We start from the raw sequence: 26,188 nt of genomic DNA, 5'->3' as shown, positions 1-26,188 counted from the left end.
CAGATTTCAAATTCCCATTATGTTACTCGGGGATTTCTGGATATTTTCCAAGGGACAAAATAGCCTCAGTATTCAGATCATGCTGAGGCATAGGGTGTAAGCTATGGATTCGCTCCTTGGTTTCTGCCCAATGTCAATCACTAGTGCCAGACTAGTTTTAATGCAGGAAACTTGTCAAAGAAACTTATCAAATAGCACCTAGAAATCCACATGGCTAACATCCATTGTTTCTCCTCCAACACTCTCTGCTGTGGCTCTGTCAAATCTTAGGTTTCTAGGACATGACCCACCTTTATAAAACCACACTGATTTGCCCTAATTATTTTGTACATTTTCATGCATTCACTTACTCTCCCTCGTAGAACATCTTTGTAGTTTTCCATGACTGACTCAACCATCGATGCGGCTGTTCGGGAGATTAAAGCAGTAGGAGGAGATGCCAGACAGCTGAGGGTTACAGCCCTGCTTTCCAGTAGACACTGAGCTAAAATTTCACTCTCCCTGCTCATTCAGTAAAACATTCCCTCTTCATTAAAATGTCACTCCCCTTTTGCTTGACTCAATAGGGAGGTGAATAAATGTCATACCTGCAGCAGAACAGCTGCCAGCGCTGGAGACAGGAACTGACTGGGAATTTCTCAGGGCTTCAAATATTCTGGATGCCACCATAACTGAAGGCCATGGAAGTAATAACAGGAGATTTGATGCATTCTGTAGAATGTCGAACTCTATTGTGCACAGAAATCAGGTCACTTTAGGAAAATTAATAGAAATCAAACTAGAGACAACTTCCAGGATAATTTATGGTTCAAGCATTTCTTTCACATCTCAGTTTGGGCAGTGTTCAATACTACTAAAACACTGTTATATTCTGAAGCTTTCTGGGACATTTGCTAATCTTGCTGGTTTCATCATGTAATGCTTCACAGATGTGATATTTGATTGAAATAAGATCCAAATAATTCATTGCTTTTAACTGCTAATGGACTGAGACCGCAATTTTTCATCAGTTTATTCTTAGATGAAACTTTATCTGGAAAATTTGAAACTGTCACCATTACGTATAAAGTCTATTCTAAAACTACAGTTGCAGATAAATAGCAGTCCATGCATCCAGCTATAATGCCAGCAGCCTTAGCAAAGATCAACATTTTTGGAGAAATGTGGTAATTATTCTTTTCCTCCAGCACGCATCTGATGTATTGTCCTTGTTTGGCTTCCCACTGGTCATTGGCCTGAACTCTGGTGGGACCACTGGAGAGGTGCCAACGATTTTACTGGGATAACTTCTAACTGCTTCTGGGAATCTTTGGCAAGTCAAAATGATGTTGGCATTGTGGTAACGTCACTAGGAATCCAGAAGACGAGGCTCATGCTCTGTGTAATGAAGCGCTGTGCTCAACATGTGGTCTTTATTGACATACATGATGCCTACCTAAAAGGTGTGGGTCCCATGATAGAGCTCGCATGACTATCAGTAGTCAAGGAGCGATGTTTTACACAAGATTGCATTTCAATCTGAACACTTGCTCACTCACTCATTCACTCTCTGTCTCTCATTCTCTCTGTCTCTCACTTTGTTTCATTTACTGTACCTCACTCGCTCACACACTGCCTCTTACTCTCACTCACCATGCCATTGAAGGGGAAAATATTGGATTAGTGTGCAAGGCTTGGGCTGGTTTGGAGTGGAGGAGAAGTTGCCATTAATTACCTGAGATACCATCAAAGGACAGGAAGGGAGAAGTGGCATCTGGAAGTGTCAAACTGACAACTGAGAAGTGAGTTTGAGAAGTGAGGCCTGGGGTGGGACAGGGAAGGAAGCGTTAGCAATGACACACCATAAAAAGGGATGGTGTCAGGATGGGAAGGAAGGGTCAAGTTGAGAAGTAGAGTCTAGAGGTGGGTGGCTGTTGGCAGATGGAAAAGATGAAGAACTCATCATGAGACAGCATTGAAGGAGAGGGGGAGATGGATGAGATCAGAATGTTGGGTTGGAACTGCCCAGGTTTGGGTAAGGCGCGCAATGTTGAGGTCAGGAAGAGATTTATAGCACACGGAACAGTACAGCACAGGAACAAGCTCTTTGGCCCACCAAGTCTATTCTAGGTTTGAAGTGAGGCACTAGTCTGTTTTGTTTACCTTACCTTGAACCCCTGTGACCTCCAGCAAGGTCTAACAGAACAGCCCCGAATCCCAGCACAAAAAAGAAAGGAAGATCTGTGGAACTTTACATCTCTCACTGGGGAATGATTTGGAACAACAGCTATCATTGACCACACCACCAGTCAACTGGGATGATATAGGCTCCTGATTAGCTACTTTGGACCTTGAGCATCTAGAGTGACAGGGTACCAGGCCAAGGAACCCAACACCACCCCCACCCCCAGGGGAATAGGCCACTGTGACCATCGCTTACTTTCCTAATAAAACTACCCAGCTCGGTCTTTTCCATATTTATACTGGTGAACAAAAAGCAATAATTTGAACGGAACGCAAAGCGTGGAGATTTTGCTAAAACTGCACAAGGCATTGGTCAGGCTACAGCTGGAATACTGTGAGCAGTTTTGGGCCCCTATCTGAGGAAAGATATACTGACAATGGGTGCAGTTTACTAGGCTGATACCGCATATGTAGGGACTGTCTTATGAAGGGAAGTTGAGTAGAGTGGATCAGTACTCATTGGAGTTTAGAAGAATGAGAGGTGACTTTATTGAAAGAGACAAGATTTTTATGTGGCTTGACAGGGTGGTTGCAGGGAAGTTGTTTCTCTTTGTGGTCCACTGTCTATAACCAGAGGGTATAATCTCACAATAACGGGTCACACATTTAAGACATAGATGAGGAAGAATTTCTTCTCTCAGAGGCTAGTGAATGTGTAGAATCCTGTACCGGAGAGCCTAGCAAGGCTCGGTCCGTAACTAAATTGAAGGGTGAGATAAACAGGAAAAGCAGGAAAGTAGAGTTGAAGATTATCTGATCAGCCATGTCCTCATTGAATGGTGGGGCAGACCTCATGAACTGAATAGCCTACTTCTGCTCTTACATCTTAGGGTCTTATAGACCAACAAAGTCCTAAAATTAGTAAAGAAATACCGAACTCTAAGAGCAGCTCACAAAGTGGCCTCAACACTATGGTATCCAACTCAGGGTTACTTTGCTATAACCTGCTTTAAAGGTAGTGTCATTGAGGGCGTTTGAGGTAAGGATGGAGCAGAATGGGGTGCAGAGATTAATCATGTCTACTCATTTTAGTTTATATCCTTAGTGCTACTTTAATGCAATACCTTGAGCATTTGTCAAGCCTGAAGGGAACTGGCAGATTTTCTACAAGGGACTGTCAGGCAGATTTCTTTGTCATAGATTTACATAGAACATAGTACATTACAGCACGGTACAGACCCTTCAGCCCTCGATGTTACGCCAACCTGTGAAACCAATCTGAAGCCCATCTAACCTACACTATTCTATTATCATCCATATGTTTATCCAATGACCATTTAAATGCCCTTAAAGTCAACGAGTCTACTACTGTTGCAGGCAGGGCATTCCATGCCGTTACTACTCTCTGAGTAAAGAACCTACTTCTGACATCTGACATGTCTATCACCCCTCAGTTTAAAGCTATGTCCCCTTCATGCTAGTCATCACCATCCTAGGAGAAAGGGTCTTGCTGTCCACCCTATCTAATCCTCTAATTATCTTGCATGTTTCTATTAAGTTACCTATTAACCTTCTTCTCTCTAACGAAAACAGACTCAAGTCCCTCAGCTTTTCCTCATAAGACCTTCCCTCCATACCAGGCAACATCCTGGTAAATCTCCTCTTGGGGTGATCATGTTAAGGTACACTCTGTACTCTGCCTGTTGTCCTTAAACCGGCCCTCAAAAAAGATGGTAATTCAGCGGAAATTCCAGGGCCAAATACTATTTATTTCTGTGGAGTTCAAGAGTTCAGTTACAGCTTTATTCAAAAAGTAAATATGCTCCAAAATATTTAATCATTTTGAAACTTTAGCATCATAAACAATGGAAAAATAATTGCCATGATTAAAACCAATTTGTGGAACATCCATTAGAGATGAGGCGAAGTCCAAGACAAAAGCTACAGAAATTAAAAATGGCAGGAGATCACAAACAACTGCTTGGGAAATCCAGCCCATAACCCAGAAAAGTGGTAATCATGTAAAAATTAAAATGCTTTAGTTTCTGATGGTTAAGTAATGAAAGCCTAAAATCATTGTCACTTTTCCACTCCTAAGATTATAACAATAAGTCTAACACAACAATGTTGGAATTGGGATACTATCATCATTTCTGAAAGCCTTCAAGTTCCGGTGAAAATGTTACAATAGCTCAAATAAAGACCCCTGTATAAAACTAGAAGGGGAAACTTCAGGTGAATACATTGCATACTCACTGTTAATGTTTTGTTCCTTATTTTCAGGTCCTGTCTGTACTGATCATGGGTGGTCTGTTGAAATGGGTTTATCACTCAACAAAAGATTCTGTGCAGGTTTATTTTATGATCCGTTATATCTCACAAATGCGGGCAATTCTTTTCTTGGATGCCTTGAGAAGGCCACAATGGCATATATCAGATCTCTACCACAGGCCTCCAGGGTGCTGCCATTGAGGGGTAGCACTTCACAAGGCCCTCTGGTTCCTGACTGCTCCTTTCTGTTATGCACTGCATCATGGGTCAGTTTTCTTAGATCGCTGGATGGCTGGTTTACAATGTGGAGTGATGACAACAGCGCAGGCTCAAATCCCACACTGGTGGGGCTTACCATGAAGGTTTTGCATTCTCAATCTTGTTCCTCACCTGATGTGTAACCCTCAGATTAAACACATCGCCAGCTGTCACTCTCTAATGAGACATCAACCCAATAGTCCCCTGGGACTGGAGTGGCCTAAACCTCTTTTCCCTGCACAGAAGAGGACAGAATGTAACACGAGGGGGGATTTTATGTATAGTCTGTGATTCCAGACGTTGTAACTGCAGGTGAATATCACTACACTTTTCTCTCTTTTAGCCTTTTCACCACCCAATTATCATTAAATTTCTAAGTGTTGGGAGAGTGCATCCAAGCCAGGTTTGGATCTGCAGCTGGGGAAGCTTTTCATTGGTGAAACCTGCTGTCAGTTGACAGTGCTGCCTCTACAGGTGGCCTATGAAACAGCCTCATAGTCAAACAGGGAGGCTCGACATCACAGCCACAACTTTGTACCCCAATCCATTTCAATTATCATAAGATTTCAGAGCACAAAGAGCTGATGCTGTTCAAATCTGAAATTTCACTTGTAAATACGGCACATTAGATTAGTTCCACTTTGTTCATGTCAACAGTACTTGTTGAGTCTAACTTAGTCAGTGGGCTGGATGTATGGGCATGCTTTCATGGTTGACATGTATTGATGGTTAGAAGGGAATGTGGAACATGTTTTTTTTTGTGTTTATTCCTTATTGAATGTTCCTGTTAGTGCTCACTGTTGAACTCCCTTTATATAGGACATGGGTGTGCCGATAGCCTCAGTGGGCTGTCCCTTCTGTGCATGTCAGACAGCATCACGACCATGATTCATATTTGGGCAGATTGACATACCCTTTAGGTCCCTCATTTTTGTACCTTGAGTAAGTGTATCCACCACACTCCCAACACACTAAGAACATAGACTTTTCCATCTTAACTGCTCAACGTCACTGATCACACTGTCTATCCTCTCGCAGATCACGTGTTCAATTTTTTTGCCCCCGATGTCTCTCCATTATCTCTCCTCATCTCTCTTTGCTGGTCCTGAGTCTCCATGTAAGAATCCATTCCCAGGCATGCTGACTTTGTCTCAATCATAGGCCTTTATTGAAAACTTTTTCAGGCTAATGAGCAATCATAGTGTGCAAATATGTAATCGGTTTGAACCTGCCATACTGATGTGAGGCTCTACAATATTGATTTTATCACTGCACTTCAACCTGTTGCTGGGACATTGAAACTTCTACCACCTAATTAGAACACCACTTGTTTCAAGCCACTGTCGTCTCCACAAAGTAAAACAGAATTTGCTGGAAAAGCTCAGCAGGTCTGGCAGCATCTGAGCAGGAGAAATCAAAGTTAACCTTTCGGGTCCGGTGACCCTGGACCCAAAACATTAACTCTGTTTTCTCCTCCACAGATGCTGCCAGACCTGCTGAGCTTTTCCAGCAACTTTGTTTTTGTTCCTGATTTACAGCATCTGCAGTTCTTTTGGTTTTTATTGAGGTGGAAGAGTAGTTGGATGTTATGCATGGGTTCCAAGTGTCAGGGAGTTCTGTTGGGTGAGTGATGGGGCCTGGTGCATTGAACAATGTTAGACTGATGATGTGATAAGTAAAAGCTTTCATGTAGGAAGTCTGTTGACTGACATCTACAACCTGTGGGAGATCATTAAACTTTGTGTGGTGCCACTGACAGGTCGTCAGTTTAAATGCCCAGGAACTGACTTCCCAGGTCAGCTGCCCCACTCCCTTCACAGCAAGTTCTATTGTCTTTCCCTCCTTCTTTCAGAACCTTCCCCTTGCCCAACTGCAATACAACCAGTGCTATATTTGTCACCCTGAGTCAAAAGAGGCCAGTGAACTTCAAAAAAGAGGAGACAGACTTGTTTTACAAAGCACCATTCAAAACTTGAAGACATTGCAAAGCACAGTACAAACAGGGAAGTCTTTTTCGAATGCACTCACTTTTGTAATGGAGAAAAGATGACAGCCAATTTGCACTCAGCAAGGTCCTATAAGCAACAATGTGTTAACCAGATAATTTGATCCACCATGTGGATTGAATGCTAAAAGAACACTCTTACTCTTGTTTAAACTAATGCCTGAGATTTTTCTCATCCACATGCAGTTTAACCAGTAATTTCTCATGTGAAATCTGGGAAAGCAGCCCTTATAACTGCTGAAACAAAGCAAGTAAATAAGTTACCTGAATGTGAAACCAGGAGAAGCAAGAATGCTCTCCTGACTCCACATTGATGGTCTGTCCTGATTGCTGGTATTCTGCTTCACTCCACCCCTATTTCTTCCAGTGCCCATGCAGCGGTTCCCCTCAACCTTCAATCACTCTCCTGAGTCTCTACACCTCCAGGCTTGCTGTCTGGGCCCTAATCCCTCAGCCAGCTGTAGATTTCATGTTCTGCTGATAATTGATGCTCAATTTTCCAGCCATTCAGTATTCTTCCCATTGTACCTCCCAACTGCCTGTAATCCTGCCCCAATCTCTATCCCCACATTGTTGAGGCCAAGCAGCTATCTCAAATATTACTGAATGTATTACTTCTCAGCAGCATCAAAGAAAACAAAGTGGGGAGATGCCTGCATTGGGGAGCTCAAAATAGACACACAGAGCCTTGGCATACACATTCCTGGATGGTTCCATGATTCTCCCACCAAGATGAGATCGACCTTGTAGGCAATCTCAGCGTCGTTCGGTCCTCATTGTTTCTTGAAGATTCCTCTTTACCACTTAAGGGGCAGGCATTTATTACTAAAGAGGCAATAATGACTCGGGGAACAGAGGCGGTACACATTGGGGCAATTCCTTATTTCGGTCTGTCCTGGTCTGCACATTTGTCAGGCCCGCCACTGAGGTGCTGGGACAGCAACATGGACTCCAAGGGAAGAGCATTTGAAACAAAATTAATTGGCAGACAAGTCCCTCTACAAGAAATCTGGATATTCTCCTTAAAGGGTGTGTGCATATCAAAGTTTCTAAATGTATGAGGCAGGTTAGAGTTGTTCACAATGTGATGCTTGTCCTGTGTTAATTCATTGCTCATGTGACCCCCAACAGACCCCAGTGTAGGGGGTCATCCTAGCACAACCGAGAGATTTCAGTGTCACAACTCCTGAAGGTGACAAAGATATATTTCAGTATATTGACCTCAAAATCGCAGATCAGAATTCTGTATAAAACGCACAATCTTCTGTTATTTTACAATGCAAATTGCGACAGGACAGGCCATTGAAAATGCTAAGCCTATTTCAACAAAAATTGCAATCCTGCTTCTTACACTTCAGTTGCTGTGCATTTTTTTTGAAATTCCCTTTTTTTGTGCTGCAGTGAATGGAAAGATTGAGCGAGACAGGAAGGAGAATATTGGCAGAGCCTGGGGAAGGGCTGCATTTGGCAGCTGTGTGTTCTGTTTGCACACGCACTGATAAACGTAGGGAAATTCTTCGCAAGAGGGCAGAGCTAGTGCCTGTCTTTAACTATTTTACTGGTTGAATTGAGGGTTTCATTCACTACAGCCGTTGGATATTTTAGGCTGTGACTCCAGCCAGCCAATCCAGGTGATCTTTATTATCTACTACAACAAGCATACCAAAAGGCCTTCCCTTTGAGGTAAAGTAAGTGCAACTGTTAGCACAGACTCACACAGTCTTTTTCATTTGTAAATGTACTTTCAACTAACCTACCCTGAGTTTCCATGCAGTCCAACTGTGGGCAGGAATTGATTTAAATCTGTGTGCTTTCTCCTAAGCGCCTCTTGTTTGCTGAGGCATCTTCCTTTTTACATGTTTCTGAGACCTGTGTGCACTCTTTAACTTAGAGCTGTTGTCCAGGGAATAATTTCTTGCGGAGCTGATGGGCAAACCCCAAACGTCTTGGCTTGCTTTGCAGACTGGCTGGAAGTCTGGAAGCAGAGGTTGCTTTAAACAAGGGTTTGTGCAGGGTTACCCGTGGAAGGGAGAATACTGCAGGCAGCTTGCTATTTTACAGCATGAATTGGCATTAACGGTCAGTGAATTCCAATTAATCTCCTTGTTGCTGCTTCAAGTAGAGAACTAAATCCAGTCATTATGCTATGTTGCCACTGGTTTCGAATGCTTCACTGGAATTACGGCACTGTAATACAATCTTCTCAATATGCTTTGTACAAAATTAATGGAAATACTAACTGCGATTGGGCTAAAGACCTCTAGCCACTTGTCGAGCAGTAAATCGAACGAGGACTTTCTATTTACATAAGAATTGATGTCTGATCTGTTATTAAAAAGTGCTCACGTTGTGTACTTTCAAATATTTTCCAGAACTGCCTTTTGTACTATGTAGTGAATTGGTTTGTTTACACAGCTGACACTATGTAGACTGTCCAGACTGAGAAGAGCTATTCTTGTGATTCTTAATGGAGTTTGATGCAAGGGTAGAATAAATATAACTATGAAGCATCCTGGTCATCAAGTTCAATTTAAACAAATTCAACTTTCACTCGGGTTTTCTTTTATGATCAGTTTCAAATATTTTGCCTAACATTGCTGAAATACATTTAGAGTAAAGCTCTTTATCATTGTAATAGTATAGTTCATGAAGTAGAAGGCTTGATGGAAAATGTCAATTGCTGATTGAGATTGCAAAATGTCATTATACATCACAATAGAAGTCACGTCAGTCAGGAAAAGAAGAAGGCAGAGCTGAGGGAAGACAGTGAACACTTATGTTAATAGCTTCAAACTAATTTCAGATGCTGCATAAAGATTAAAACTGTTGGGATACTTCCAGATGTTCCATTATATTATGCATCCGCAATTCATAAACTTGCTTTTATAATTCAGATGACATGGATGTTTAGTTTGGCTTTAACATTTTAAACATGGATTACATTTATAACAGGAATATGCAAGTTCACGAGCCAGTATTGCAGCTTTTCTAATTCTGCTTCAAAGACAATGTCAGACAATTCTAAGCGCCCGTGATAAAGTAATGTCATTTTTGTTTCTCTTGGCACTGATTCTAACATTGGGAAAAGTTATATTGTTTGCACTCTAATCATGGTGATGGAGCCAAGATGGTAACCACTAATGTGGTCAAGATGTGATTAGAAATGAGCCACATGTGCATAGCCTCTGGAACACAAGGATCCACGGCCTGAGAGGTGAAATATGAGTGCACTGCTTCTTGGTGGTATTCGCCTGTGCCATACAGAACAGAGAAAAAAGAAAGACTTGCATTTATAACATGCTCATCGCAATATCAGGGCACCCAAAGTGCTTAGAAGCTCATGTAGCACTTTTGAATTGTAATTACTGTTCTTTATGTATAAAGCCTAGCAACAACAGCAAAGCAAGCTCCCAGAAACAGCAACTGATCAGAAACTATTTTCAAGGGATTTTGGAGAGATATCAGAAAGAATTCACTTTTTTTTGTTAAACTTTGGTTCTAACATGAACATCCAACTGGCCAGACAGAACCTAAATCATAGAAACTAGAAGCAGGTTAGACCATTCGGCCCTTTGAGCTTGCTTTGTCATTCAGTAGGACTGGGGCTGATCCTTCATCTCAATGACATGCTCCCGCTTTCTCCCCATACCTCTTGATGCTTTTAATATCTAAAATTTATATGTCTCTTTCTTGATTTATATGTTCAGTGACTTGGTCTCTATGGCCTTCTATGGTAAGGAACCCCACAAATTTCGCAACCCTTTTTAGTGAAGAAATCCTCTTTCATCGCAGTCCTAAATAGTGTACTCCATAAACAAAGATTGTGTCCGCTGCTTTTGTGTTCCCCAATTGGGGAAATCATCCTCCCTGAATCTAGTCTGTCCAGCCCTGTTTGAATGTTATACCCAGGTGGATAAGGTTGTCAAGAAAGCAAATGGTGTTTTGGCTTTCATTAACAGGGGGATCGAGTTTAAGAGCCGTGAGGTTATGCTGCAGCTCCACAAAACCCTGGTGAGACCACACTTGGAATATTGTGTCCAGTTCTGGTCGCCCTATTATAGGAAAGATGTGGAGGCTTTGGAGAGGGTGCAAAGGAGGTTTACCAGGATGCTGCCTGGACTGGAGGGCTTGTCTTACGACGAGAAGTTGACTGATCTCGGACTTTTCTCTCTGGAGAGAAGGAGGAAGAGAGGTGACCTGATCAAGGTATATGAGGTAATGAGAGGCATGGATAGAGTCGATAGCCAGAGACTTTTCCCCAAGGCAGGATTGACTGCCATGAGGGGCCATAGTTTTAAGGTGTTAGGAGGAAGGTATAGAGGAGACGTCAGCAACAGGTTCTTCACCCAGAGAGTTGTGAGCGCATGGAATAGTTTGCCAGTGGTAGTCGTGGAAGCAGAGTCATTAGTGGCATTTAAGCGACTGCTGGACATGCACATGGACAGCAGTGAGTTGAGGGGAATGCAGGTTAGGTTATTTTATTTTTGGATTAGGAATATTCCACGGCACAACATCGTGGGCCGAAGGGCCTGTACTGTGCTGTACTTTTCTATGTTCTATTTCAATCAGATCCCTTTCAACCTTGTGAACTCTAGTGAATACACGCCCAGTCAACCCAATCTCTCCACACAGAACAGCCCAACCATCCCCAGTGTCTGCCTAGTGTCCATCTGCTGCACTGTACGGCAAGTAAATGCTCTCTTAGGTGGAGAGATACAATACATCAAGTGCGTTTTTACTGTATAACTGCAGTAAGACGTCCCTACTTCTAAATTTAAATCATCTTACAATGAAGACCAACATACCAATTGCCTTCCTAATTACTTGCTGTGCCCACCTAGTTTGAGTGGTGTACAAGAAGATCAAGGTCCCTTTGTATATCCACACTTTTCAATTTACCATCATTTAAATAATATAGCTCTTTTCTGTTTGTTTTACACCGAAGCATCTAACTTCACAACTGGCCACATTGTCCTGCATCTACTGCATGTTTTTCCCTCTCTCTCACCTTGTCACATGGTAAGCACCAAATATTTGGAAAGGGACTAGGCAGAAACTCAATATTTTCCAAAAGGGAAGGAGAGAAAATGGGGTCATTTTTGCAGCAGCGTTGGTAGAGGTTAGGGGAATAAAATTGTTTCTTTAAAAGGTTTACTGAAAGAAAGAAAAGGCAAAAATAATAATGATAGCATGTAGAAAAATAGAAATTTTTTTAAAAAGCTAATGAGACAAAAAAGAAGGGCTGGATTTTGTGTGGTGACTGTTTTTGGATGCAAAACCTACTCCCCAAGGAAACCTGTCACGCATTAGGAATTTGACAGGATATACTCCCTTAAGCAGAATGAAGATTCTCTGTTAAAGATGTGGGGCATGCTTTCAAAATTGGAAGGCCCATAAGACCTTCAGCATGAAAGGAGCAGTAGGTTGTAAGGGAAGCTAAGTGAGAGATATATCAGGACAGTGGCAGTTAGATGCTTTAATGTATGATAGGTATGATTTTACAAAAGTGAGAAATAATTGGTTTCAGTCCTGCAAAGGTAAGTTGACCATTACATTGATCAATGTTGTATATGTGTTGAGATGCACAAAATCACTTTTCCCATTGGAAGAATCGCTCTTATGCATTCAAAATTGAGGGAGACATTGCTTATGACCTCACTTAGTGAAAAGAAACCCCACCAATTGCCGGACTGCTGTGATTCACAGGACACCTGGTGTAGCTTAGACATGATGGTCACAGTTTTAATAAACGCCATTGTTATTATAACTGAGCCCATTACGAGTACTTGGTTAAGTTTCAATCAGAAATACTGATGTTGGAGGCTGTGTTCGCATTTTTAATGACAGTTTAACAAAAGTTAATAAAAGAAAATCTTTGTTGTGTTAGTGAAATAGATGTTTGTTGTTCGCAAGGAATTGGCCTCTTGAGGAGCTTTAATTTCTGTGGATGGGTTGTATGAAAGATATTTTTCCCTCAGGACCAAGTGTGTTTGAGTAAGAGCTCTATTAGATTGTTAATCGTAATTTTTCATCTCCATAACAAAGACTTGGGGCAGAAGTATAGAGGGGCTTGAGCAGCATGGGCTATGGTGAGATTTGTGGCAGAATTGGGCAAGTCATCCAGCAAGGCTTATTTCAATTTCAGAAGTAATTTACTGTATCTCTTAAATATCTGTCAGGTGGCAGATGTGAGGAAGTAGAAAGTTTAAAAAAGGATTGTTGCTTATTAAATGCCTTATTAATGGCACAACCCACCTAAGTAATATGTACAGCTTCCTATTTTTCCAAATCTGCCAAACAAAGTCGACGTTGAGAATTCTTGATATGGAAGTCAGTGTGGGTACCTGGTGGTTTCAGCTCACTGCTGGCTGTGAGGAATCTCCATGTTGCTGAGCATCAACTGGTATCTCAGGGCACAATCCACAGGCACCAGCCACATGTGTTCCTCATACACACACATTGGCACCTGGCATTTGTCTCCTGATGATTGTGGCACCTCTCTGTTCCACTTGCAGGATGCGTGGGGAGCACATACCCACACTGCGGGGCGCACCAGCATGTGCTGTGGAAAGGCTCCTGCAAGGACAGTTTGCACAGAGGGACAGACCCTCAGCTGATGGATCGATCCACGTTGCATCTTGGGGCTGCTTGCTTGCTCACTCAGCACTTGCTGACAAAATGCAAGTCTCATGTTCTCACCATCTGTAATGTGCCATCCTGGCCATGTTATGCCATGCCAGCTCATGCATTGATGCTTCAGACAGAACCAGAGGCTATCAATAATGCCACATTGCTGCGCAGACACACAGACAGGCTGCTTGGTAGTAGGGATCTGTCTGGTTGGGGCTGGATTTATGAGTGGCATACTAAAACGTTAATCTAACACTGACAGCATGTACCAGCTGCCTGTGCAACTAACGCACCACACGTTTATTCGAGATGGCTACATTCGAATGCAGATGGGAGCTCACCCTCAGTCTAGCTGGGAGGAGTGATTAAGGGTGGGTGAGGGAGGGTCGGGCCTGCTGTCAGGTAAGGCCCATACCAGCAGCCATGGCCTGGTCTGCACAAGTTACATGTTGCAGGGCCTTGACTAAAGTCAGTCATCTGCTCGGGATGGGCATCGTAAGGCGTTAACACCTGACGACCGCCTGGGGAGTGGGCCATCATGAGCATTGGGGGAGCCGCAACAGCTGGAGTGTTATGTAGACACCACGCGGGGGTCTGGTCTAGTAAGTTGTGTCTAGGGGCAACTTGTTGCCATCAGTCAGATGTCTGATGTAAATACAGTGGGCCTGTGGGTAGATTGTTGAGGAAGTTGAAACGGGCTCTGAAGGGGAAGTGGATATTCATTACTCAAAAAAAAATGGGGGATTTAACACTTAGGGTACTGCAGCGACCTGTATAGAGGCAGGGAGAAGGATAGCGATGGGGGAATCTCATGGTATATTTGGGGGGGGGGGGGGTGTAAGTGGAACAGCATTGGAGGGTGTGGTGAGCTAAAAGGAGGGCAGTTATTGGCTGTGACCACCAAAGCATTGTGTAGTGGAGCAGCACGGGAATCGATAAGGTGTCATGTTGGGTTTTGACGCTGGGAGGAGGAGAGTAAGTTCAATGCATTGGGTCTCCACATGTGGAGGAATGAGTGGAAATAGGCTGTCTGAGTGGTGCAAGGTAGAAGGGGCATGGCTATTGGGAGGGGGGTGGGTGTGGAGCGGACAGGACTCTGTGACAAGACCGAGCCCAGTACTGATGTTGGCCACCATGACCTGTGTTCCCTGCCAGATGTGAATTGAAACTGAAAAATGGCTGGGACAACGTGGGTGCAGTCATTGCCAGTTTGATAGGCAAAAGTGCAGAATCCACATCTGCTGGACGCTAGGACTTTAAAGGGGCAAACAAATGAATCAAACATTTGCAAACTGTGGCTACATTTTATTTGCAATAATTTCTTTACATTTGCAATGTAATTGGGGTGAATGTGTCCAGGTTTCAAATGCTGGTCATAGGTGAAATGCTCCATGTGATCGCTGCTTGCAGAACTGACATTGGCATCTTAATGATGCAGAAGTTAGGGTAATGACTTAAAAGGAGGCAAATCCTGGCCAAGGGCAACCCATCTCTTGTGAATCATCCAAAGCTGCTATGGCATAAGTGGAACAGCACTGGAGAGCATGGTCAGCAATAAGAAGTGGAATCATTGGTGGTGTGGCATCCTCAGGGGCAGTGCAGAGGACCATTCCTTCATCATTTAAAATAATTTACCCATGGGACTTGGGCGTAACCAGCTGGCCACCATTTATTGCCCTTCCCTTGTTGCCCTTGTAAAGGTGTTGGTGAGCACCTCCTTGAACTGCTGCACTCCATGTAAGTATGACAAAGGGGCACGCTGCTGAATGCAGTGAAAAGTCAGTTGATTCAATGAAAAGCTCAGCAGATTCTGAGGAAAGTTCACTCGATCTAAAACATTTAACTCTGATATTTGCCCATAGGTGCTGCCAGGCCTGCTGAGCTTTCCAGCAATTTCTGCTGTTGTTTCTGATGTACAGCATCGGTGGTTCTTTTGATTTTTATTAAACAATTCAAGGATCTGGGATGGAAAGGGGATCAGAGCGCAGTATGCTCTTCGTTTTACATATAATGTGTCGGTTGCCCAGCCAGTGCAGCAACTTTACCAGGCTGATACGTGTGCTGCACGCAGGGCTATGGTGGAGCAGAAAGTAGGGCTCCTGAAGTTGTGGCTTTCCTGCTGGAATCGGTCATTGTGGGCAGGGCGATCTGGGTGTATGAGGGTGTCTGGATTTGTGAGCTTGAGAGTCTGCGCATGAGTGCGTGCACGAGTGTCTGTATTAGTGAGTGTGTGTTTGTCTGTGAGTGTCCAGGCAGATTATTCCAGCCAGCATCCTGGCCCCTTGCATCAATGAGCTCCAGCAATACTAAAGTCATTGGGAATGGAGCGAACATCCAGCACTGCTTGGTCCATCCCCTATTCCCAATTCCTCCGCCTCCGCTGCATCTGCTCCCACGATGAGGCATTCCACTCCCGCACATCCCAGGTGTCCAAGTTCTTCAAGGACCGCAACTTTCCCCCCACAGTGGTCGAGAACGCCCTTGACCGTGTCTCCCGCATTTCCCGCAACACATCCCTCACACCCCGCCTCCGCCACAACCGCCCAAAGAGGATCCCCCTCGTTCTCACACACCACCCCACCAACCTCCGGATACAACGCATCATCCTCCGACACTTCTGCCATCTACAATCCGACCCCACCACTCAAGACATTTTTCCATCCCCAACCTTGTCTGCTTTCCAGAGAGACCACTCTCTCCGTGACTCCCTTGTTCGCTCCACACTGCCCTCCAACCCCACCACACCCGGCACCTTCCCCTACAACCGCAGGAAATGCTACACTTACCCCCACACCACCTCCCTTACCCCTATCCCAGGCCCCAAGATGACATTCCACATTAAGCAGAGGTTCACCTGCACATCTGCCAATATGGTATACTGCATCCATTGTACCCGGTGTGGCTTTCTCGACATTGGGGAAACCAAGCGGTGCCTTGGGGACGGCTTTGCAGAACACCTCCGCTCGGTTCGCAATAAGCAACTGCACCTCCCAGTCACAAACCATTTCCACTCCCCCTCCCATTCTTTAGATGACATGTCCATCATGGGCCTCCTGCAGTGCCACAATGATGCCACCCGAAGGTTGCAGGAACAGCAACTCATATTCCGCTTGGGAACCCTACAGCCCAATGGTATCAATGTGGACTTCACCAGTTTCAAAATCTCCCCTTCCCCCACCGCATCCCAAAACCAGCCCAGTTCGTCCCTTCCCCCCACTGCACCACACAACCAGCCCAGCTCTTCCCCTCCACCCACTGCATCCCAAAACCAGTCCAACCTGTCTCTGCTTCACTAACCTGTTCTTCCTCTCACCCATCCCTTCCTCCCACCCCAAGCCGCACCTCCATCTCCTACCTACTAACCTCATCCCACCTCCTTGACCTGTCCATCTTCCCTGGACTGACCTATCCCCTCCCCACCTCCCCACCTATACTGTCCTCTCCACCTATCTTCTTTTCTCTCCATCTTCGGTCTGCCTCCCCCTCTCTCCCTATTCATTCCAGAACCCTCACCCCATCCCCATCTCTGATGAAGGGTCTAGGCCCGAAACGTCAGCTTTTGTGCTCCTGAGATGCTGCTGGGCATGCTGTGTTCATCCAGCCTCACATTTTATTGTCTTGAATTCTCCGGCATCTGCAGTTCCCATTATCACTCATCACAGCACAGAAGGAGATGTTTGCAGTTGTTCAATGTCAATAATCTCAGTCTCGGTTTGTCACTGAAGAAGTTACTCAGGTTCGATATTTTCTGATCAACCTTTCCAGAGATGTTATTCCAAACCTTTGGAGCAATAGGACTTAGACTTGGGCCTCGTTGCCCAGAAGTAAGGATACTACCACTATGCCACATCCCTTGGGGTCGTTTCTTCAGCACAACTGTCTTCCGCTGCTTTATCAATGACCTACCGTCTGTCATGAAGTCAGAATATTGGGGCTGGGGTGATGTTTGCTGATGATTGCACAATTTTCACTGGCATTCATGACTCTTCAGACATCGGAGCAATCCATGTTCAAATGCAGCAAGATGTGGACAGCATTCAGGCTTGAGCTGTTAAGTGGCACAATATTCATGCTAACAAATGCCAGGCAATGACCGTCAGCAATGGAAACATTGAATGGTATTACTATCACTTAATATCCCAAAATCAACATCCTGGTGTTTTCCAATGACCAGAAAAGCCTTGACTGCATGTCTCTCTGTTCAGCATATTCATGTTTAGCACCACCAAACAACAATTTATGTTTCCTTGACTCTGTACTTTTTTCTGCCCAGCCATCCAAGGTTGACAGATTTTCAAGTACTTCCTAAAATCTTATATTTTTAACCCTGTATGTGACCATTTAATTCCAAGGACCGAAAGAACAGCAGAATGCTGTAAATTGGGAACAAAAGCAGAAGCTGCTGGAAAAGCTCAGCAGATCCGACAGCATCTATGAAGAAAAATATCAGAGTTAACATTTCAGGCCTGGTGACCCTTCCTCAGGACAGAGAAGAGCAGTTGGTTAGATAAAGGAGCTGCTAACGATCAGCCTGGGAGGGCGAATAGTTGTTAATGGGGACTGTTAGTGACTAACAACGAGGAGTGTGTAATGGCAGGCTATGTGGTAACAAGGCCTGGTGTGTGGATTAGGGGGCTGGGACATGGGGCAGTTTAGGCCCTAAAATTATAGAACTCGATATTGAGTCCGGAGGCCTGCAGGGTCCCCAAGCAGAAAATGAGGTGTTGTTCCTCCAGCTTGTGTTGAGCTTTGCTGGAACACTGCAGCAAGCCGGAGACACAGATGTTGGCCAGGGAGCATGGTGGTGTGTTAAAGTGGCAGACACTAGGTTGCTCCGGATTTTTATTTTTGTGAGCAGAATGTATATGTTCTGTGTCGGGGTCACCCAGTTTGTGCTTCATTTCCTCAAGGTAGAGGAGATCACATTGTGAGCAGCGAATGCAGTAGATTAGATTCTGGGAAGAGCAGGTGAAGTGTTGCTTCACCTGGAAGGTATGTTTGGGTCTATGGATAGTCAGGGGGGAGGACATAAATGGACACTTCTTGCACCTTTGGTTGCAGTGGAAGGTGCCAAGGTGTTGGGGATGAAGGAAGAGTGGACCAGGGCGTTCCGGAGGGAATGGCCTCTGCAGAGGGAGGACAAGAGAGGGGAGGGGAATATGGGCCCAGTGGTGGCATCTAGCAGGAGATGGCAGAAATGGCATCTGATGATCTTCTGGATGTGGATGCTGGTGTGATGGTAGGTAAGGACAAGGGGAGCCCTATCGCCGATGTGGGAGGGAAGGGAAGGGGTGAGGGCAGAAATGTGGGAGATGGGTTGACCCAATTGAGGATCCTGTTGACAACTGTGCTGGGGAATCCTCGTTTGGAGAAGAAGGTGGACATTTCGGAGGCTCCCTTGTCGATGTTGGCCTCATCTGAACCTACACGACACAGATGGAGGAACTGAGAGAATGAGATGTAGTCTTTACAGGAAGCAGGGTGTCAGGATATATAGTTTGGGTAGCTGTGGGAGTCAGTGGGTTTATAGTGGATATTAGTGGCCAGTCTATTACCAGAAATGGAAACAGATGTTGAGGAAGAGAAGGGAGGAGTCAGGGATAGATCAGGTGAAAGTGAGGGCAGGGTAAAATTGGAAGAGAAATTGATGAACTTTTCCAATTCTGGGTGAGAGAAGGAAGTAGCACTGATGATATCTTTGATATATCGGAGAAAGAATTGTGGGTGAGGGCCGGAATAGGACTGGAACAATGAATGTTCCTATACCCCATGAAGAGACAGATATAACTAAGGCCCATGCAGGTACCCATGGCCACCCCACTGACCTGAAGACTGAATCAAGGTAGGAAGAGATGAGTTCTGTGGGGCAGGAGCAGGCTGAAACAATGGGTCTGCCCTGACAGTCCTTTGTGGACTTTTAGAAGGAGGTAGAAGCAAGCTGTGCGGGGCTGGGGGCCTATCAGCTTGGAGGCAGAGGCCAGACGAAATGAGATCAGTTACCGTAGTTGATACAATGGCCTAATGTATTATGGTGGGGTCATGGTCCAGGCTAAGATAGGAGGAGGTATCTGAGAGCTGGTGCTGAGCTTCTGCAATGTAGAGGTCAGTATGGCATTTATTTTTAAGGTTCTTTATGCCTTCAAGTCGCCCCAGCAGCCTTGCTGCATAGCCCACTTGTATATGTTATTGTTATGCATAGCACAATGTATGAAGGCAGCAAATTCAACTTAACAAGATAACCTTACAGGTTCTATGAACAAGAATTGAACATTGACGCAGTTGGTGTTGGCTCTGAAAGGAATTGTTTCGCTCTTTGCACTTGATTTGCTCAAAAACAAGCAGTATACAATTTTTATAAAGACAAGGATATTTAATTGCGTTGCATTATATCGTATTTGCATTACAGAATCAAGCTACTTAGCCCAAATCTTCCCATCCCCTTCTCTTCTAATCTCACCATTGCCTTGTATGAATGCTAGAACATATGATCTAATATTACATTCAACTTTGCATTCCCCCATTTCCCCGGTAATCTTTCATCCCCTTTGTGATCGACAATCAATCTGATAATACCTAAAGTTTCTGCATCCACTGCCTTTTGAGGTAGGGAATTCTAAAGATGAACAACCCCATGCGTTCTTTTCTCTCCAAGTGTAAATCTAGCTTTCATTAAACTCATCTATGTTGTTACCCAAAATAATCCAAATTCTACCAAATTCCAAATTCTAACCACTAAACTGGAAAGGAAAGACCGTTCTCTTGAATTCTGCAATTGCCTGTTCATTCGTCCCCTTCCCTTCCCGGAAATGTCTGCCAAACCACACACCAATCATGCAGAGGTGGGGCCTCTCACAAGCACTGAATCAAAACTCCCCAGGACCGAGGTTCTACCCAGCAAGCATTTCTACCCAATCAGGAACAAAAACAGAAGTTGCTGGAAAAGCTCAGCAGGTCTGGCAGCATCGGTGAAGGGAACAATAAACAGAGTCAATCTTTTGGGTCTGGTGACCCTTGCGCAGAACTCTGTCCAGTCAGAGGTTGTTGTCTCTAATGCTCAACAGCGCCACAGGGGAGGCTGTGGCTGCTGGAGGAAGCACATCCTCAAAGCCCAGTGATCACGGAGAATCCATGACAAAGGTAAGCAATGTGAAGGGCATGGGGTGGCTGTCAAGTTGGGGAAAGGGTGAGGTAGGGGTTTCGGAGGGCAACCCCTGCCTAAATGTCCATCGTTTCAAGCAGCTTTGATTACCAATAGATTCACCTGCCCCCATGCCCCCTCATCCCCAAATCCTGAGGTGGCAAGCAGTTGTCACAGTTACCACATTGCAACAGGCTGGTTTTGGGCTTCATTTTGGGGGTGGGACACAGCAGGAAGGTAACTGTGAACTCTCCCGCTCAGAATTTAATTTTGGCAAAGGTGAGAAGACAGGTTTGGATTCATCACCACCCATTGAATGAAGTGTCTTTCCTGCTCCCCAGGCTTCCCAACACGGGACAGAATATTCTCTCTCTGTCGTGCGTCTCACACACTATATCTGTCATGAGTCCTGGACCTGGGAGCCTGTTGTCTGTAGAAGCAGCGTGCAGAGTTGTCATTATTCAATGGTACCTCTGTCTTTCCTCACTTAAAATCACCATCTTGCCGAGACTTGCAGGAATAACTACACAAAACTCCCTTGCCAGCATTTAACTAATTCAGGATGTGAACTCATAGAAACATCCACATGGTGTCTCCTATTTTTAGATTCCAGTTCCCTGCCTGGAGTTGTAATAATTAACCACTGCAGAGTTGTGAACAAAGGTTTTGTTATATATTCAAAGTGGCATTCATTTCAATGTTAGGTGTTGAAATAGATGCTTTTAGTATCCTAGTTGATTGTGTGAATGATAAGGATGTTTTTTAATACCACATCAGACAGACATAGTTTTTTGTAAACGAGCCTGCTCTCTACGCTTTCTCCAATAGAGAGGATGCCATAACCAATGAGTGAAATTCAGGGTCTCAACACTGAACAACTGTCAAGTCAGGCCAAGAAAGAACAAGCAGTTCTATTTCATGGGAGAAATCAACTCAAGACAGGGATAAACGTTGTCCTGCCCCAAAGTAAAATGGAACTGCCTGGCTGAAAGAAACTGGATTCTGATTTATTAATGTATTGCAGATAGTGCTGGCTGACTGGAGACTAACTGAAAGCAGATGTTGCTGGAAGAAAGTTAGGCCACCTCACATTAATGAGAATGTAAAGAGGCTCCTGCATGTGGAGCTGGGGCAGTAGAAATCCCCCCTCAGTGCCGTCGGTTAACAATAATATGCCAAGGATCAGAAAGCAGACACTGTGCCCTTGAGTAACAGATGTGAGAGTGCTGTGCTTTGTAAACCGAGAATACGAAGTGAATGATCAAAGCCCAGGCATGGGACACCATTAAACTGATCAGAAGTACTTGAGAGGGTGGCAACATTTGTCACCCGCTGATCAGAGCAGGAAGGGACCTGAACAGTCTCGGTGGCTGGGTTTCATTACAGTGTGATTGGCGAGAGGTGTGTGTTCAGAATGAGCATCAGGAGAACCTGCCCATTCGGTAGGGTGAAGAATTGGCTGACGGCTGCAGGAGGTTGCTGAAGGGATGGAGCAGGGTTGGGGGGCGTGGAGGGGAGGTGAGGGAGAAGGAGTAATTATACGGGGACCAGTGGTGAGCCGCAGTATTGATTTTGAATGCGGAACAGCACACCTGTTTCCAGAAAAAAACTCAAATGCAACTTTCAGTGGCTTTTTTAAGGACCCCTGGTTAGGCTGGAGCCACTGGAGCAGTGACAGGCTGACCTGCAGCCAAATCCCGAGTGGGTGAGATTGTACTGTAAGGTTATTTCTAATTGTCTCTGATGTGGGAAATATTACTTCAGGATATAACTATTCTGTTTGATTATAATTCTAGTTAACCGCATAAGTTTCATTGTACAATTACATGTATCAGTGTTCGTGCAGGTTAGCTGAGGTACTGAAGGGAAGTGATGGCAATGGTGGCATTGGAGTTCAATTTTTTTTAAAAATCTGGAGTTTAGACTCTGATGACCATGAATCCATTGTTGATGGTTCATTAATGCCCGTTTAGGAAAGAAATCTGCCATCCTTACCTAGTCTGGTCCATGTGTGACTCCAGACCCACAGCAATGTGGTTGACTCATAACTGCACTTAAGCAATTACGGATGGGCAATAAATTCCGGCCTAGCTGGAATAATAATAATAATAATAATAATAATACCTAGCCTTATCCCCATGAATGAATTAGGTAAAAAAGAGATATTTCTGGCTACAAATGCTCTCCCTGAAATCATTCTTACTCTCTTCATATCCCTTCAACCATTGGCGATAAAAATGAAGGCAACAGTAGAGTTAAGCAGGCACAGTACTGTACAGGAGGCTGATGCCCTGTGATAAAGAAAATTTCTTGGCATCCTGTGGGGGTTGAATTAGGAATGGGTGGAGTTGATGATCTTATTGGTTTTAAACAAGAGCTTTCCGTTCTAGTCTTCATCTTGCAGCTCTGAGTTCATCGTGATTGCCATGGAAACCATGGCTCAGGTTCTATTTCTTTTCTGATGTACTGCGGTAAACTTGAAGGAACTCAGGACACATGAAAATTGAGGAACATATTGACCTCGACATCAGTTGGTAAGTTGTTGATTGCTTCCCAGGTGGAGGCACTATAATTCTGTTGCTTCTCAACTAAATTTCACTCACTAGACACATTTGTTCTGTTGCTACCAGGTAGCACTGACTGTTAATACATGTTATGGAACTGAGAGTTTGAATTCCCTTCAATCTCAATAAAAGTAAAAGAGAATAAAATACCAAATTTAAGCATGACTTTCATTTGTTGACATTCTTTGTAATGTTACTCAAGGTGGATGTGTGAGCAATCTAATAGTGAAAGATAAGTGAAGGGTAAAGTTACCACAGTCCTGGCAGACCACAGGGTTACTCTTTCATTAGAGGGGAACGACTGGAGGTGAGTTTAGCATGACGGCCCCCATGCCTCAGGTGAGGGGCAAGGTTGAGAAAGCAGACAACTCTGCACCTCAAACCGGTTGTCCAGCCAACCGAGCTAACCAACCCACTCTGACAGCTATCCAGTCAGATAATGCGTGAATATTTTACTTCTTGCCGTAGACTCAGAGTCATAGAACTGTACAACATATAAACACATCCTTCGTTCCAACACGTCCGTGCTGACCAGATATCCTAAATAAATGTAGCCCCATTTGCTAGCATTTGGCCCATATCCCTCTAAACCCATCCTATTCATGTACCCATGCAGATGCCTTTTAAATGTTGTAATTGTACCAGCCTCCACCACTTCCTCTGGCAGCTCATTCCAAAAACTCACCAACCTCAGCATGAAAAAGTTGCCCCTTGGGTCCTTTTTTTATATCTTTCCCCTCCTACCTTAAACCTCTGCCCTTTAGTTTTGGACTCCACTACTCCAGGAAAAAGACCTTAGTTATTCACCCTGTCTGTGCTCCTCATGATTTTATAAACCTTTATAAGGTCACCCCCTCAGCCTCTGGCTCTCCTGGGAAAACAGCCCTAGCCTATTCAGCCTCTCTCTGTAACTTAAACCCTCCAACGCTGGCAACATCCTTGTCAATCTTTACTGAACCCTTTCAGGTTTCACAACATCCTTCCTGTAGCAGGGAGACCAGAGCTGAGTGCAGTATTCCAAAAGTGGCCCAACTTTGGCGTGAGAACTGGATAGCCTTTGGCTTCATTATGGCTTCCTCCCTGTTAATCTGCAACCCAGTAGTGTCAAAAGTGACCTCTTCAGAAAGTACAGGAGCGCATCTATCACTTGGTCATCATACGTGCCTTGCGATTGTTTGACAACCCTTACATTGTAGCTATGAGCAGCTGACCATTCCTTCCCAGTACTATTGCAGTGCTTTAAATGAATAGTAAGCACAGTTATTCATTATCAATCATGCTGCTCTTCTGGATTATCTGTTGTGCGCAAGGCATTGGTCTTACCCATAAAGCAACAGAATTGCATTAAGAAGTGTCCTTTGTTATATCCTAAAATAATGCCTTCCAAACCTTTTTCCACTGTGACCCGATTTTGAGGCTTGAAACTTGTTACGACCCATCAGTGAAACTGTGAAATGAGGACAGGTAAAAGTAGAGGCCCGCTTGTTCGGGTAAGTGGTTAGTTGTCATAATTCCATCAGAGCTCCACATTAGCTATTGCTGCCTTGGAGTGTGTGACTCCCCAAAATTCCAAACGCGAGATTCCATTTGATGTCCCAGTCCCACTTTGGGAAGCTATGTTTTAAAGTCAGGATGATGCACATTGGAATGATAATAGCAACAAAAATCTGGAAGAGTATCTCATGCAGGAGAGTGGCTAAAGCTGGAATAAGGAAAGATAAGAGGGGATTTGAAGAAAGGACAGCAGGCTGCACTAAAACAAATTTTAAAGTGTTCTTCAAACATATTAATATTGAAGGATAGAGTGGGGCCCATTAGGAACAAGCAGGGTATGTTCCTCACTGAAACAATGGATGCAGCAGAGGTATGAAATAAATGTTTGGTTTCTGTCTTTACCAAATTAGAAATTGGCAACAATTGCCGAGTTGAAAATGTGGGTGTTGATCAATTGAGCAGTTAGTGCTAGATAAAGGAAAGGTGCTTTAAAAAGGCTGGCAGCACACCAGGTAGACAAGTAGCCAGGTGTGGACGGGATGGATCGTAGACTGCTGACAAAGGTAAGGGAGCATATCGTGAAGCAGTTGACAGAAGTTTTCCAGACCCTTCAACTCAAGATTAGTTCCAGGGACAGGACAATTGCAAATGTAATGTTGTTTAAGAAGAGGGCACAGGATAATCTAGAAAACTTGACATCAATAATGGGAAAACTGATGGAGGCCATAATGAAATAAGGTAAATAGACACTTAGACAAAAATAAATTAATACTAGACAGTCAATATGGCTTTGTCAAGGGCAATAATGTCTGACAAATGAAAATGTTTTCTTTGATACAGGCAGTAAGTGAGGCTGGTACTGTGGAAGTTATAGATTTGGATTATCAGAAAGCATGTGATACAGTGCCATATGGCAGTTTGGTTAGCAAATTAGAAATGTTTGGCATTGATGGTAGCAAGGATTAGAAGTTGGCTAAAAGATACGAAACACAGAGACTAGGCACAGATGGGCATTTTTCAGATTGGAGACATGTTGAAAGTATTGTTCCCCAGAGATCAGTGTCAGAAAGGGGGTCTAGGAGTGAGATGAAGAGAAGCTTCTTCACTCCTTTTAAATGCACTGTTTGGGAGAATGGTGGAATCGGATTCCACACAAGGTTTCAGAAGAGAGCTGGAGATGTATTTAAAAGTGATAAATGTGGAGGGCCGGAGAATGAGACTAACTGGGTACTCTTTCAGGAACTGTTGCAGACTCAATGGTCGAATGGCCTCCTGTTGTACTGTAAAATTTGATTCTATGACCAAGTTATTCCTAGATTAGAATGTCAACATCCATTGTTTGCCAACCTTATGTTGACAGATTTAGAGGTTAGAAGGTAAAGTTACACAAGGAAATACCCTCCTCAGTCTTGAAATCCAGAGTGTTCAGACAGAATAATTATGTCTATCTTGAAATAACTTAACCCAAACACATCAGAGGCTGCACTGATGATGTCACCCAGCAGGGTAGTGAAATGCCTGTGAACTAACGAACCAGCTCGGTGACCGAACCGACTACAGTCTCCAATTCATTCATTTAAATCAATAAAAATCAATCAAATCTACGCAAAATGATGGTTAGCTTGTAGAACAGAATATGTTGTCCATTGATGGGTTAATGACGGA

General features: G+C 44.1%; 1 protein-coding gene across 4 annotated transcripts in view; it reads left to right on the top strand.

Annotated features, from left to right (window-relative positions):
- The first annotated feature begins 8,210 nt into the window (after positions 1-8,210).
- LOC125454504 (spermatogenesis-associated serine-rich protein 2-like) overlaps positions 8,211-26,188 on the top strand; it is a 146,058-nt gene continuing 128,080 nt past the window's right edge. Inside the window, exon 1 of one of the 4 annotated variants that reach the window (XM_048535369.2) lies at positions 8,211-8,380. The gene's annotated coding sequence lies outside the window, so the exon portion shown is untranslated. Of the gene's footprint in view, positions 8,386-8,640; positions 8,777-26,188 lie in introns of those variants that run through there. The other 3 variants (XM_048535370.2, XM_048535371.2, XM_059647149.1) reach the window with 3 other exon arrangements.

This window comes from Stegostoma tigrinum, chromosome 7 (genome assembly GCF_030684315.1).
Source record: "Stegostoma tigrinum isolate sSteTig4 chromosome 7, sSteTig4.hap1, whole genome shotgun sequence".
NCBI classification, from domain to species: Eukaryota; Metazoa; Chordata; class Chondrichthyes; order Orectolobiformes; family Stegostomatidae; genus Stegostoma; species Stegostoma tigrinum.
The sequence above is the reverse complement of the archived record's forward strand: the minus strand, read 5'-3'. Positions and strand labels throughout refer to the sequence as shown.